Source organism: Cyanistes caeruleus, chromosome 5 (genome assembly GCF_971803275.1).
Source record: "Cyanistes caeruleus chromosome 5, bCyaCae1.hap1.1, whole genome shotgun sequence".
Classification (NCBI taxonomy): domain Eukaryota; kingdom Metazoa; phylum Chordata; class Aves; order Passeriformes; family Paridae; genus Cyanistes; species Cyanistes caeruleus.
In genome coordinates this window covers 12,331,274-12,343,873 of record NC_141705.1, presented here as the reverse complement: position 1 = coordinate 12,343,873, position 12,600 = coordinate 12,331,274, and the positions used below count along the sequence as shown (strand labels likewise).

The following is a 12,600-nucleotide window of genomic DNA, read 5'->3' as shown; positions in this document are numbered from 1 at the left end:
AGCATCCTCATTTTTCTATTTCCTCCATATGGAGTATACATCAATGTTCCAATTAGTCACAAGAATAACCAGAGCTCTCCAGCAGTTTTTAAAAATGCTAATCTATGTATCTGTCTCTGAGATCTGAGAGCTTACTACTCTGCCAGAATGTCATCACAGCAGAAGATACTCCCTCTTGCATTAATTCAGGTGTAGAAGGGAAGTAAAACTTATATGGGACAATATGTGGGTTATATTCATAACCCACAGCCAAGAACTTCACTGCTGCCTCTTCATTCCTGACTTAACACTTTGGAAAATGCTTCAAACCAAAAGAACAATGTCCCAGACAGATGAATAAGTAGTGTAAGAAGTAATATGATATCATCTTTCGTGTCTAAATCAAATCCTGCTACATGATAATGTGATTTCATCTAAAAAAATTAAAAAGGATTTTTTTCATTCCTCCAGCAATAGCATTAATGCATCTATGTCAAAAAGTATTAAAAATCTGTCATTTATCATCCTGCAGAAAGACTGCTTTGCTGTGGAACATTGACAGAAACAGAACAGTTTTGCCTTCCTGACAACATAAAGTACCAGCAGAGCCTTGCATAACTAGATGTGCTGGTTTGCTAGGGATGTCCTGACTCTGCATGGCATTCCCACCCTCAGGCATTAACCTCCAAGTCCTGCCTCGCTTTCCAAGGGACTCTGGGGACATTTGCCTGCTGTGAAGTCCCCTTGGAGCCTTCTCTTTTCCAGGCTTAACAACGCCACTTCTCTGAGCCCGCCTGGTGATCCAGCCCTCTGAGCGTTTTCGTGGCCTCCTCTGGACCCACTCCAAGAGAGCAACATCTTCTTGTGCTGGGAGCCCCAGGGATGGACATAGCACTCCAGGTGAGTCTCACAAGGACAGAGTAGAGCAGAATCCCCTCCTATGACTCCTCCTTTTTTTCTTGCAGCCCAGGATACAGTTGGTCTTCTGGGCTACATGTGCACACTGTGGACTCATATCCAGTTTTTCCTACATCATATTCCCCACGTCCCTCTCTCCAGGGCAGGACTGCTCTCCAGTAGTTCTTCTGGAAGTCTGCACTAATGACCAGGATTGCCCTGACCCAGGTGCAGCACCTTGCACTAGGACCTGAGGCTCTTGTACTTGTCCAGGTCCCCCTGGACAGCAGCCCCTCCTTCTGCTGTCAGCACCACAGTTTAAAGTACAGTCAGTAGTTCAGTGATAATGCAATTGTTCCACTTGAAATAACAGAAATTTAAAAATAAAAATAAAATTAAAAATAAAAAAAATAAAAAATAAAAATTTTAAAATAAAAATAAAAACTTAATGTTCTTTCAGTGTACAAACCCTCTCAGAATTGCTCACCTGGTACACACAATTGAAAATGAAAATTCGGTCATCTTGTCTGCCATCCCCATCAGTCCAGTGAGTTCACAGTATTTGGAGAAAAGAAAAACCTTGAGAGAATTACTACAGCAGGATAAAACTGAAATTAGTACAGTGCTTCAAAGGACAGTACTGCTAGAATACCAGAAAATGCTATGCTCATATCCACAGAGAACATATTTTAGTGTAATTTTATGCAGAGTTGCAAAGAATTACATTTACTGGCTTTTCTGCATTTCAGAAAGCTAACCTGAATCATTTACTCAATTGGGGCAACTAGCTTTGCAGGTGAAATGTGAGATGTTCCCAGGTAGAGGGGAAAAAAAAAAAAACCTCCAAAATAATCCTAAAATAAATTCTTTCATGCACATAGACGAAGGATTTGACACTGGTTTACATAGGTGCCTCCATTAGTTTGAAATTAGACAACAGAAAGACAATAAATTAATTGCTTCACTGTTTGGGGTAGAAAGAAAACTTTACAATTTATTAAGGAATCAAGTCCTCTCTTAACAACAGTGTCACACAGCTTTGTTTTACTTTCTGAGGTTCTGCTACAGCTGAGAACCATCACCAACTGCTGTCACTTAACAGTCTTTTTAAATATGGTTAATATGAAACACTTCAAATTAATTATTGAATGAATGAGGAGCAGTTGATAAAGAAGCTGCCATTAAACTTTTCACCATTTTTTGATACAACTTATAATGTTTTGTTTTAATTATGTCTGCTATTCCAATGTTACAAAATAGGGAATGTGTAAAGAATTTCTTAAGAAAGGATATTCTTTGATGTTTGATCTTTGTATACTTTCCAGACTGGTCAACAAGAAGGAAGATTTAATCTGTGAAACAGAGAGCAGCTACCAAGCGAGCTCTAAGTGTTAGCTCAGGTGTTAGAAAGACAAATTACATGAATTACAGAATTGCCTTGTTAAGGTCTAGGGCTTGACATGTTTCAACGACCTCAGACCTAGTGGGAAGTTAACAAAGCCTGGGAAGAAAGATGTACCATTGATAGTGGACAGAAAGAATGCAGAATTTACGGGCTGCAAGGACATTTGGCAGAACTCCCAAGATAAGGAGGAAACTAATAAAGACAACTCAGCAACTGCGCTGCATCAGCTCCAACCAGGTGCAGGTTAATTCTGGCAGGGGCAGATCCCAACCACCAACTCACAGACCACTGACCCAAAAAACTCCCCAACCCAAAAGAAGGGAAAGATTGAGCATGTGGACTAATTAGCATGAGAAGTGAGAGAATCATTAACCAAGAGAAGATAGAACAGTAATTAATAACAGAACTATGCAACTTCCAGCCAATAAACATTAATGCCTTTGTATGCTGAAATGTATAAACAGTAAAAGGTTTTGATAGTTATTGTGTTTGATTTGTGGAATACCACTGAGCACCCATGCTTGTGAAACCCTGAAATAAACAGTCACTGTCTCTCACAAGTCTGCAATTATTGGCTTGTTTCACACCAGGTAACACCACCACCCATTGCCCAGTGAATTAAGTTCAGTGAAAAGTAAACATCTTAGGTTATAAGTACTCCCAGTATTCAAGTTGCTGTCATTTAAGCAAATATTGGAGAAAAACAGTAATGGTTTCCAAGATGGTCCAGAAGCTCTTATTGAGAAGGAAAAAAATAGACAAGGCTTCTAATTGAAAGAATATTGTGAATATTTGAGGTGGCAGTACACTGGACTGCTGGAAGGTGCAACATAATAATGGTGATTTTATTACATTTCAGTTAATGATTTCAGTGTAGACCTGCAGAGGGTTTGGCAATTGCAACGTCACAAAACATCCAGAATATGCAGCCTTGGGCCTTTCCTCTGCCTTTACAGTAAGGGGGAAAGTCCTCAATTTCTTCTCTACACAATCCTCAGCAGAAAACAGGCAGTAAGCTGCATTTCTGTGACTAAAATTTCTTACAGCAGGCATCTCCACTTAATAATACAGCCCTAAATCCCCTTTGTGGTTCAGATCCCCATGGCCTTTATTTAAAAAATAAAGCAGGTGTTGATTTTTTTAATCTTCAGGTGCAGTTGAAAGACCATATTGTAACAGCCCTTCACACAATTATAATGATTGTAATGGTTTCCCAGCAAATGACTAATTCATTTTTCTCCACTGAGAGCCCCAAACATTAGCCTAGAGATCTAGATCCTTCCCTAAAGACCAATAAATCTTTAATTATTTTATACAAAGTGACCTAGTTTCAATAGAAAACTGGCATCCTGTAATATTTTTAATGGTAGTTCTATGGTTAGCTCTGATTTGAACAAAAGACTTGTACAGACACAGAAAAGGCCTCTACTGCCTCTTTCACTGATGCTATTTGTGAGCAAAAAATATTTTTTTTTTTTTGAATTGCATGAGTAATTGCATTTCTCAAGGCAACCAATTTGCCAGCATTTCTTAGTAAGAAACACTTACTGCTATGGTTCCCTTTGGTGACACAGATTAAGTTAAAAGCAGGTGAAGAGTGACTAGTTTAGCAATAAATAAAGTCTCTATTAACTTGGAAAAATTCAACACCTACGAACACACAAACCCAGACCCTTCCAGAGTGCAAGTTACTATGCAGACATTTTAAGAATTTCACCTTTAGGTCTGGGTAGTTCCCTGTGTCTGTGAGTGCAGCCTTTCCCCACGGCCTCACTGGAGCAGAAGCCACTGATGGCTGTGTTGGAACGACCCACTGCTGTGGCTGCAGAGAGTCCATCAGTCCTGCAACATCACACCGACATTTACAGAAGCACACACGGTCACAGCTGTGCAGAACACAGCACAGACGCAGTGAAAATTATTAAACTCAGCAAGGGCTGCTGTGGAACATCAGAAATTAAGCCACCTATTTCCCTGCTGTTCTTGTGGGAAGTGGTCATGATTAACACCAGAAAAGGGCAGAGGAATAGGATATAGGAAATGAAAGCTAAGGCATGTGCCTGAAGAAAATATCTTGGTATGATATATATCTTTTATATAAATATATATATATATCTTGAGGTTTCTGGTCAGCAGTATCAGTGGTAATCCCTACAAGGATGCACAGTGACAGGTGCTCATTCCCTTCCTTGCAATTTGCTGCAATTAAGGCTATGGTTTCATCGACATTTTAAGCCAACGTAAACCTTAAAAAGAAATAATTCTGCACCTACCTTAAGCCAGCACAGCTGTGGTAAACCAAAAGAGAGAACAAATTCAAGCTAAAAGTGAGGCATTTTCCCTACTCTATGTCTTTAACATTTACTCCTTTCTCTCTGAGCCAATTCTTCTTGTAATCTGTAAAATGCTGGGGCCAGCACAAGGGAGAGTTTGGCAGAGAAAAAGAGATTGGGTATGGCAGGGGAGGAGGAAAACCTCTTTCCATCACAGTGTTGGCTTCCAAAACTTTTATAAAATGAAGGTCTAAACTGTATCAGCAGACACTTAACAGTTTTTCATCCAATTCTGCCTACTAAATATCTAGTGACATTTTAATGTCCAACAGCCCATATAGGTTTGTTTTTCTTTTAATTTAAAAACTCATAGTCCAAGAGATGTGATAATTTTTTCCGTATCTATATATACCCACAGTGATCAAGCTGCAAATATAAAATTAGACATAAATTATGAGAAATACAATTAATTGCAGTTTAAAACTTGTTGCAAACAGACCCAAGGACCAATTTTGACATTATTTTGATTTTAGGCAAAATTCCTACCTAACAAGTGGCACTTTCTAGTCATCATTCTTGTTTGAAGGAAGAAATTAAGACCATTTAACTTACTCCCTGTTCCAAAACACTGTTAACTGTGTCCTCAACCTTTTACATTTGCAATAAATAGATGCATTTGGCAAATGGAATTTTAAATCATCTAAAGTGGACAGACCATTCCAAGAATTCCCACTGTTATCAGTTACTTAGAAACACTACAGGGATTTCTAGAAAGAGGAGAGATTGAAGAAAGAGGATCAATGTAATTTGTTTGGGCATTAGATGGTACCGTCATAGAATAATATTCTAGGCTGAATTGGGAAGGATCCATCAGGATCATTGAGCCCAGCTCCTGGCCCTGCACATGATCATCCCCAGGAGTCACACTGTGTGCCCAAGAGCATTGTCTAAACTCTTCTTGAGCTCTGTCAGGCTGGTGCTGTGACTCCTTCCTTGGGGAGTCTGTTCCAGTGCCCACCCACTCTCTGGGAGAAGAGCCTTTTCCTGACACCCTACCTAAACCTCCCCCGACACAACTTCAGGCCCTGGGGTCCTGTCACTGTTACCACAAAGAAGAGATCAGTGTCTTCCCCTCATCTCCCCCTCATGAGGAAGTTACAGAGGGGAGGTCTCCCCTCAGTCTCCTCCAGCTGAACAGACCAAGTGCCCTCAGCTGCTCCTCACATGGCTTTCACCATCTGCACTGCCCTCTTCTCCCAGAGTTCTGCACCTACTGTTGGATTTTCCAATACCAGCAAGACATTTATAGAGTAATGCAAAAGGAAACTAACAGGATAATTGAGAAAGCAGTAGTATGACTTGGTAAGATATAATAAGGACAGAAATTAACAGATTCTAGGACTAAGTAGGATGACCCAAAAAAAGACAAGTTGTGTCTCAAAAATTAACTTTTTTTATCCTTCTGAACCATAGCAAAGAAGGAATTCAAAATGATGATAATGATGATGATGATGATGATGATGATGATGATGATGATGATGATGATGAAACACACTGAGAGGTGCAAACCTTTCAGTCAGTAGTTCAGCAAAATAGTGTTGAAAGCTACAGAATGATGACGGTATGCTAGAAAAGGTAACACATAAAATTCTAAGCCCTTTACATATTTTGGTTGCTGCTATTTTTGTCACTCATACTTTTACACAAATCAAAATTCTATGTCCATACTGTCCATTGCAGTTCTTTTCCTGCTCTCTGGCCCAATAAAGTCACCATGATCTGGGAATTTTAACAAATACCCATCTTGGTGTTAAGTGAAGGGAAGACAAATTGATATTCAGGCCACAATCCAAGCATGCCCATTGACACAGTGTATTTACAAACATTACAAAACCTGAAGTCAGAAGATAAGATGGAGATCTTCTGAACTGCTATCATAGCAATAAACTTAGAGAGACAGATATACATATGTTATTTAAACTCAGGTAATCTTGAGAGAGATAAATACATTTTTTTTAAAAATGAAATTTATTTTACACTAAAAAAATGTTGCAAGTGCTGCAGTTCAGTGGAACTCTAATTATATCACCAAAAGCAAGACACATATGAAACAGTCAGCAAAAAGCAATAGAGAAGGTCTGTCTCACAGCAAGGACCATTTTGAACTAGAGATATAAAACACAAAGTAAGGCAGCTGTGACCTGGATTTTACCTGAATATTTTCACTTTTCCTGACTAGAAATAATTTGCATATCAGCCAATAATATAAAAAATGACATATAGTGAGCAAGCCAAGACTTCTAAGAAATAGAAATTACTGCCCATGAACAGTAAATCTGATGCATTTAGTAACTACCTAACGCACACAACAGCAATTCAATGCAGCTCATCTACACATTCTTCTGCCTGAGAAATTCTAGACAGAAATACAGCTGCTCTCTGGCTTACAAACCGCTCTCTTACAGCTTCTGTCCACATTTTCTAACTTAAATATGAAACTTGTGGCTTTGCAACCCTATTACTAATCCATGCGTCACATGGCAAATACTGTACTCTAAATAATTTCAAATGTAAGTTAGACAAATTGACTTCCGATAGAAGGTGTCTTCATAGTAACATCTGCAAAGTATTTTGACAGCAAGACGTTCCTCACAGACCACAGTGGGCAATTTGCGTTCATTTTCCTACTCCAAAACAGAAATTCTTTGGCAATAATTTTATTATTATTATGGTACTTATTTCTAGAGCATCCATCAAGTATTAAACATACACCCAAATATACTAAGAGCATTAATTACAGTGTTAGTTGAAAAGTAATCAATTTCAAAGTTAATCTGGACAAAACAGTTTACTTACAGCATTAACAACTATTATTACTTGAAATTCCAGAAATGCAAGGAAAACCTAGCTGAAAATATGACTGCTTGTCACATAAACATGCTGTGTTTCTCTAGGGACCAAAAACACAGCTCTGAAAATACTGCAAGTCTTGTCCAGATGAAAAAAACCCAACCTAAGCTGGTACAGATAAAAAGCTCAAAGAGAGACAGACTCAAACTAGCAAAGCCACATCTTGTTAAAGCATATGTCACATGTCTACAATACTTTTAACACATGCTAGAACATACTGGATGCATTATCACATTAATTGCCTTGACAACAAAGCTAGAATTAATAGTACAGGGTAGTCCTTGTTCAAAGTAACTAAAATTCAATAGGAAGCAATGGAAGTATCAGCTGTATTTTCAGATGCAATCTGAGAAGTTTTTCTGGGAATCTAACAAAAAAGCCAAAATTGTTTAAAGTTTACTGGTTAATTAGAAGTCCTTCCAAATGCTGCTCTGTGCCTGGCAAAATAATTCAAATACAGGAAAAAATAAGGAAATCTGTTTTAAATAAAAAGTGTTTGTAAAAGAAGTTATTTAAAAATAAAACCTTTCTATTTTTAAGGTTTTTTTTTTTATTTCCCTTATAGGTGAGGATTAAAAAAGAATTTTAAAGCCAATGGAAACAGAATGTGTTACAATAGCCAAGTATATTTGTCTCACACAAGTTTTTAAAAAACACCACATTTTCTCCAGTACTGATCTTCAACACTAGATTTAGGAAAGTTCTCATGAAAATACATTATAACAAGCTGTGCTTGGTCTCAAGTACTAAATTTCTCATTGTTATTTAGCAAAAATGCACATTTTTTTACTATTGTTCCATAATACCTCAGCTTCTTTCTACCAAAAAACCCCTGATGTACACCAAAAATATTGTCCCTTTCTTTTTATATTTCTAATGCATGGCATAATACAGCTTTATTTCACTGTTTAGAAGACTATCATAAAAACTATTAGGTGTTTCTAAAGGAAATACTCCTGTGAGAATTTGGTTTATTCTACATATACCATGTATGATTTCCACAGTCTTTAAAATAAAGACTTAAGGCCAATAAAAAATTTCCTTTTCATTAGCAAATTAAGAAAATGAAATTAATTACTTTATGTTCTAATTAATGTAAACAATCTGTTTAGGATGCAATAATATATAAAACCCAGAGAATTTACTTGCAGCAGTGAATTAAAAGGACTGAGATTCCCTGTTACTCACAGATTTGGTTTATTAGAAATAAATTCACTACTATGACCTGAACTTATAACTGGACTGTACTTGGTGGACACAGGATAATCTTATCAGACTTGCACACATTTATACAAGTTTATGTTGAAAAAAATTTCAACAGCAATTATAAATATGAATTATGCTCGTTATGTCTTCAGCTAAGGCTCTCACTCATTTCAAACCATGCTCCGTTCTAGATGTGCATGGCCACCTTCAGCAGACGTGGCACTGGCAACAGAACAAAACTTCAGCTCTGTTGTGCCCCCACACATTCACAGATAAAATGCAAGGCTACACTAAGAAATGCAGCTCATGGTGTAAGAGGGAAGCTGAAGAGTTCAGCACTGTGAAGTTCAGTCCTGCTTACAATCATAGACTGGTTTGGGTTGGAAGGGACCATAAAGATCATTCAAAAAGAACTTCACAGTGCCAAAAAAAGGCTTTTTGAGATCAAAATGTTAATGCAAGTCAGTGGCAAGAATCTTTTCAATCTATGTGACTCCTGTATATAACCAGTAATATATACAGGTCCATCTAAATGAACACACACAAATATGCATCCTGCCAACTGTATGAAAAAATGTTATTTCTGACTGTAGGTCAAGGTAAGCCCCTACAAAGAACCTACCTGAACTCTAATGTTAGATAAAGGGCGTTTTTGAGTATTTTTTTTGTTTGGGTTTTTTTTCAGCCTTTTGAACGGTAACCAGAAGTGAAAATAATGTCCCTAGAAAATTATGCTTAAAAATAATTATAGAAGCATAGAGTAGCAATATAAAATAAAAATAATAACCCACATCTCAATAAGGAACACTGCTTTTATAAACTATGTCATGAACTTCTAATTTGAGTGCAAATCTAGCAGTTCAAAGCAAGAGGCCAAGGGAATCTATCTATTCCTATAGAACGAATAAATTTCCTTTGCTCTCTTTGTGATTGTGAAACAATGCAAAATTATGTATTTTATATTACAGATTTTTATAACTAATATAATCTCTACTTTTGCTGAAATACCCTTCAAAATTATATCCTAAATTACGAAAAGTAAGTAATTCTTTTAATAACTTAAGATACAATAGTAAAAATTGTGATGTACCTATTTCAAGTTTATTCCAGTTTGACTTGATAGTTTCTTCATTTTTGAAACCCCACTCTAAATATCAGCAAAAAATTCACACTGAATTCCTTTAAAGATGGAATCTTACGTTTTGATTGTCTTGTTTGAAGCATAGCACTGAAAAGGTGGGCAAATCAGACTACAGCTGATACTGATACTGCTGACACGTAGATTTTATTTAGATTTTATGGCAGCCACATATTAGATTAAACTACAGAACTATATTTAACCTGAGAAGATAGGTCCCATTTATGTAATCCTACTTTAGGAGCTTCTAATGAGTTACTGCAGACTAACCCAGATATGCCTGCCAGCAAGTTCTCTGCTCTTTTATGTCAACTCAATGATGAGAGTACAATTTCATTGTAAAAATTGCTGCATAGCATGAAGAGTACTCTTGTTAAACATGGCAATCACCGATATAATCAGTAACCTAAAAATAAATTTCTGCTTAATTTAGCCTATATTTATAACACAGACTCTTTATTTGTGTTATATTTGCTATATAAGTATAGTCAGTGTTATTAAATAAGAGATTCCTATGGCAGGGGAATACGTAGTCAATGGAACTAGGTAAGTAAAAAAATTGCTAAGTTCTTCAGTACTAGAACATTCACTAAAAAAAAGACACCAGATGCCTGCATTTACAAGTCAATGAACACATGCAGAAGTTACTGAAAGATGCTTTAGGACTCAAATTATACATTAAGTGAGTTATTATCACAGTGGCCTCTTTTTGCCTTGAAACTCTACTGACAAGGCTGCTCATCTATCTTAGAAATGTCTTCATCTTTCAGAGAGCATCCTCTGAGAGTCAGGCTTCCCCAGCTGAGGGTCCTGCATCCTGCCACCTGCCCAGCAGGCACATATGGCACATGGGGATCAGCAGGGCCAGGGCGAGCGTCACTCACACGGCAACATCTGCCGGCTGATCAAAAGTGCCATTAATGAAATGCTAAAAGCAGTTCAGTTCACTCCTGCATGCTGACAGACAGCTGTAGTGACAAAAGGTGTATGGGAAGAGCACCACACTAAGATTATAGATGGGAAAAGGAGCAGGGAAAAGGATGAAGCTGTTCAGAACATGCTTTCTGACATAAATCATCTACTGGAAACCCCCTGCCAGAAACAGTCATACTACTGCTTGAAATCAAGCACAGCATGAAATTCAAAACTGTGACGTAAGAAACAAGGACAGGAACAGTACTAGTAAAAAAAGAAGAAACAGTTAAAAATAAAATTTTCAATATGTCACTGCATTACACAGCTTCAGTTCCTGTTGTTTACAGATTTGGTTGGGTTTAAAGGGTTCTTCACTTGAAGTTCATCTCAACAAATGATCCCAACACAAAAAATATATGTATAAAAATAGTTCAAATTTCAGTGTCACTAGTTTCTTCCTCCACACTATATCTGCTGATACTGCATATACAGGAAAAGCACTAAAAATGCAGCTCAAAGAGATGTTTTTTCTGAACATCACATTTTCTCTGGGGCACTAGGATGCCTTTCTCTGTTTTTATATCAGGTCCACAGATTTCAAGATTCAGAGCAGAGCAACTATACTGCAGAGTAGTGTCGAGACATGGCATTCCCAAAATCAAACAAGGCCAACAGACCATAAACATAGTATCTTGGCTTCAAATGCTAATTATTTCCCTGCAAAGCTAAAGCTGAAGTCCAGTGGGAAGTGCTTTTAGCACTAATTTAGCTCTTCACAAAGGAAACAAAGAGGTGCCTCAAAGATAAAGAGTTTACATTTATTTTACTGAAATGCTTTATAAAAAACTTAATGATAGGAAAACAACAAATAATGGCCTCCAATCCAGCAGAAATTTTGTCATAGGCTTGGTTGTTCACATCAACTACATTAATTTTAATGCAGCTCTCTCTGGGAGAGAGGGAGATGTGAATCCTCCTCCAATGACCCGGTCATTCAGATGAAGTGCAGAAAAGGAGCCGGGCACTGAACCATCTCACAAGCGCCTACATCCTTGTGTACATCATATTCTGTACAAAGAGGTGAAAGAATGAGAAGGAGAAGTCTAAAAATTAATTTTCTATAAATGTGACTTCAATAAACTTGAAGACTGATTTTTAGCATTCTTCTCAAGCTCAAGAAAGCTAATCTGTATGTCCAAGAAGAAAGCAATTCAAACAGTAGAAAACCTGGCATTAAACAATGACTCAGCATGCTGACTGAGCCTCAAGCTCTGAATAAAGTATTTATAACATATTCAAAATTTAGAAGGGTGGTTGCACTCACTCAAAGAGAAAAAGAAAAGGTATTAGTGAGCCAGCAGCAAGCCCACTAAAAGCAAAAATTAGAAATTAGAAAATAAGTAGCTTTCTATTTAAAGAAAGAAGAAAAGGTCACTTTTCTTAATGTAAGGGCAATTCAGAAAAAATCATTTAACAAAAACACTGTAAATACTCTGGAAATTTAGTCATCCAACATGACAAGATCTTTAAGTAAAAAGCTCATGTTGAATTCAGAAAGCTAAATTCCATGCTTAGCAGCAGTAAAATTTATTATAAAATATATTTCTTTGGCATTATAAAGGTAAATTTGAATCTGATTACTAACATTTATTATTACAAATGCATAAGATAAAGACATATTATGAATATTCATGAAAGTGCATTACACAAATGTAAGATGATCTGTGCAGACTGAAATACATATTCTATCCTACAAAGAAAGATAATCTCAATGGAAGAAAAGAAGCAATTATGTAAAAAGGAAATGCAGAATGAAACACATACCAGAAAGAGCTGAAATTCAAGTTACACAGGAGGCTTAGGTGCTTCATGAATAA

General features: G+C 37.0%; 1 protein-coding gene across 7 annotated transcripts in view; it reads right to left on the bottom strand.

Moving 5' to 3' along the window:
• Positions 1 to 12,600, bottom strand: part of JAKMIP1 (janus kinase and microtubule interacting protein 1) — a 142,255-nt gene that overhangs the window by 117,257 nt on the left and 12,398 nt on the right. Inside the window, exon 1 of one of the 7 annotated variants that reach the window (XM_086889229.1) lies at positions 1,364 to 1,468. The exons of 5 other annotated variants lie outside the window; for them this stretch is intronic. The gene's annotated coding sequence lies outside the window, so the exon portion shown is untranslated. Of the gene's footprint in view, positions 1 to 1,363; positions 1,469 to 12,600 lie in introns of those variants that run through there. One more of the 7 variants, XM_086889230.1, reaches the window with a different exon arrangement.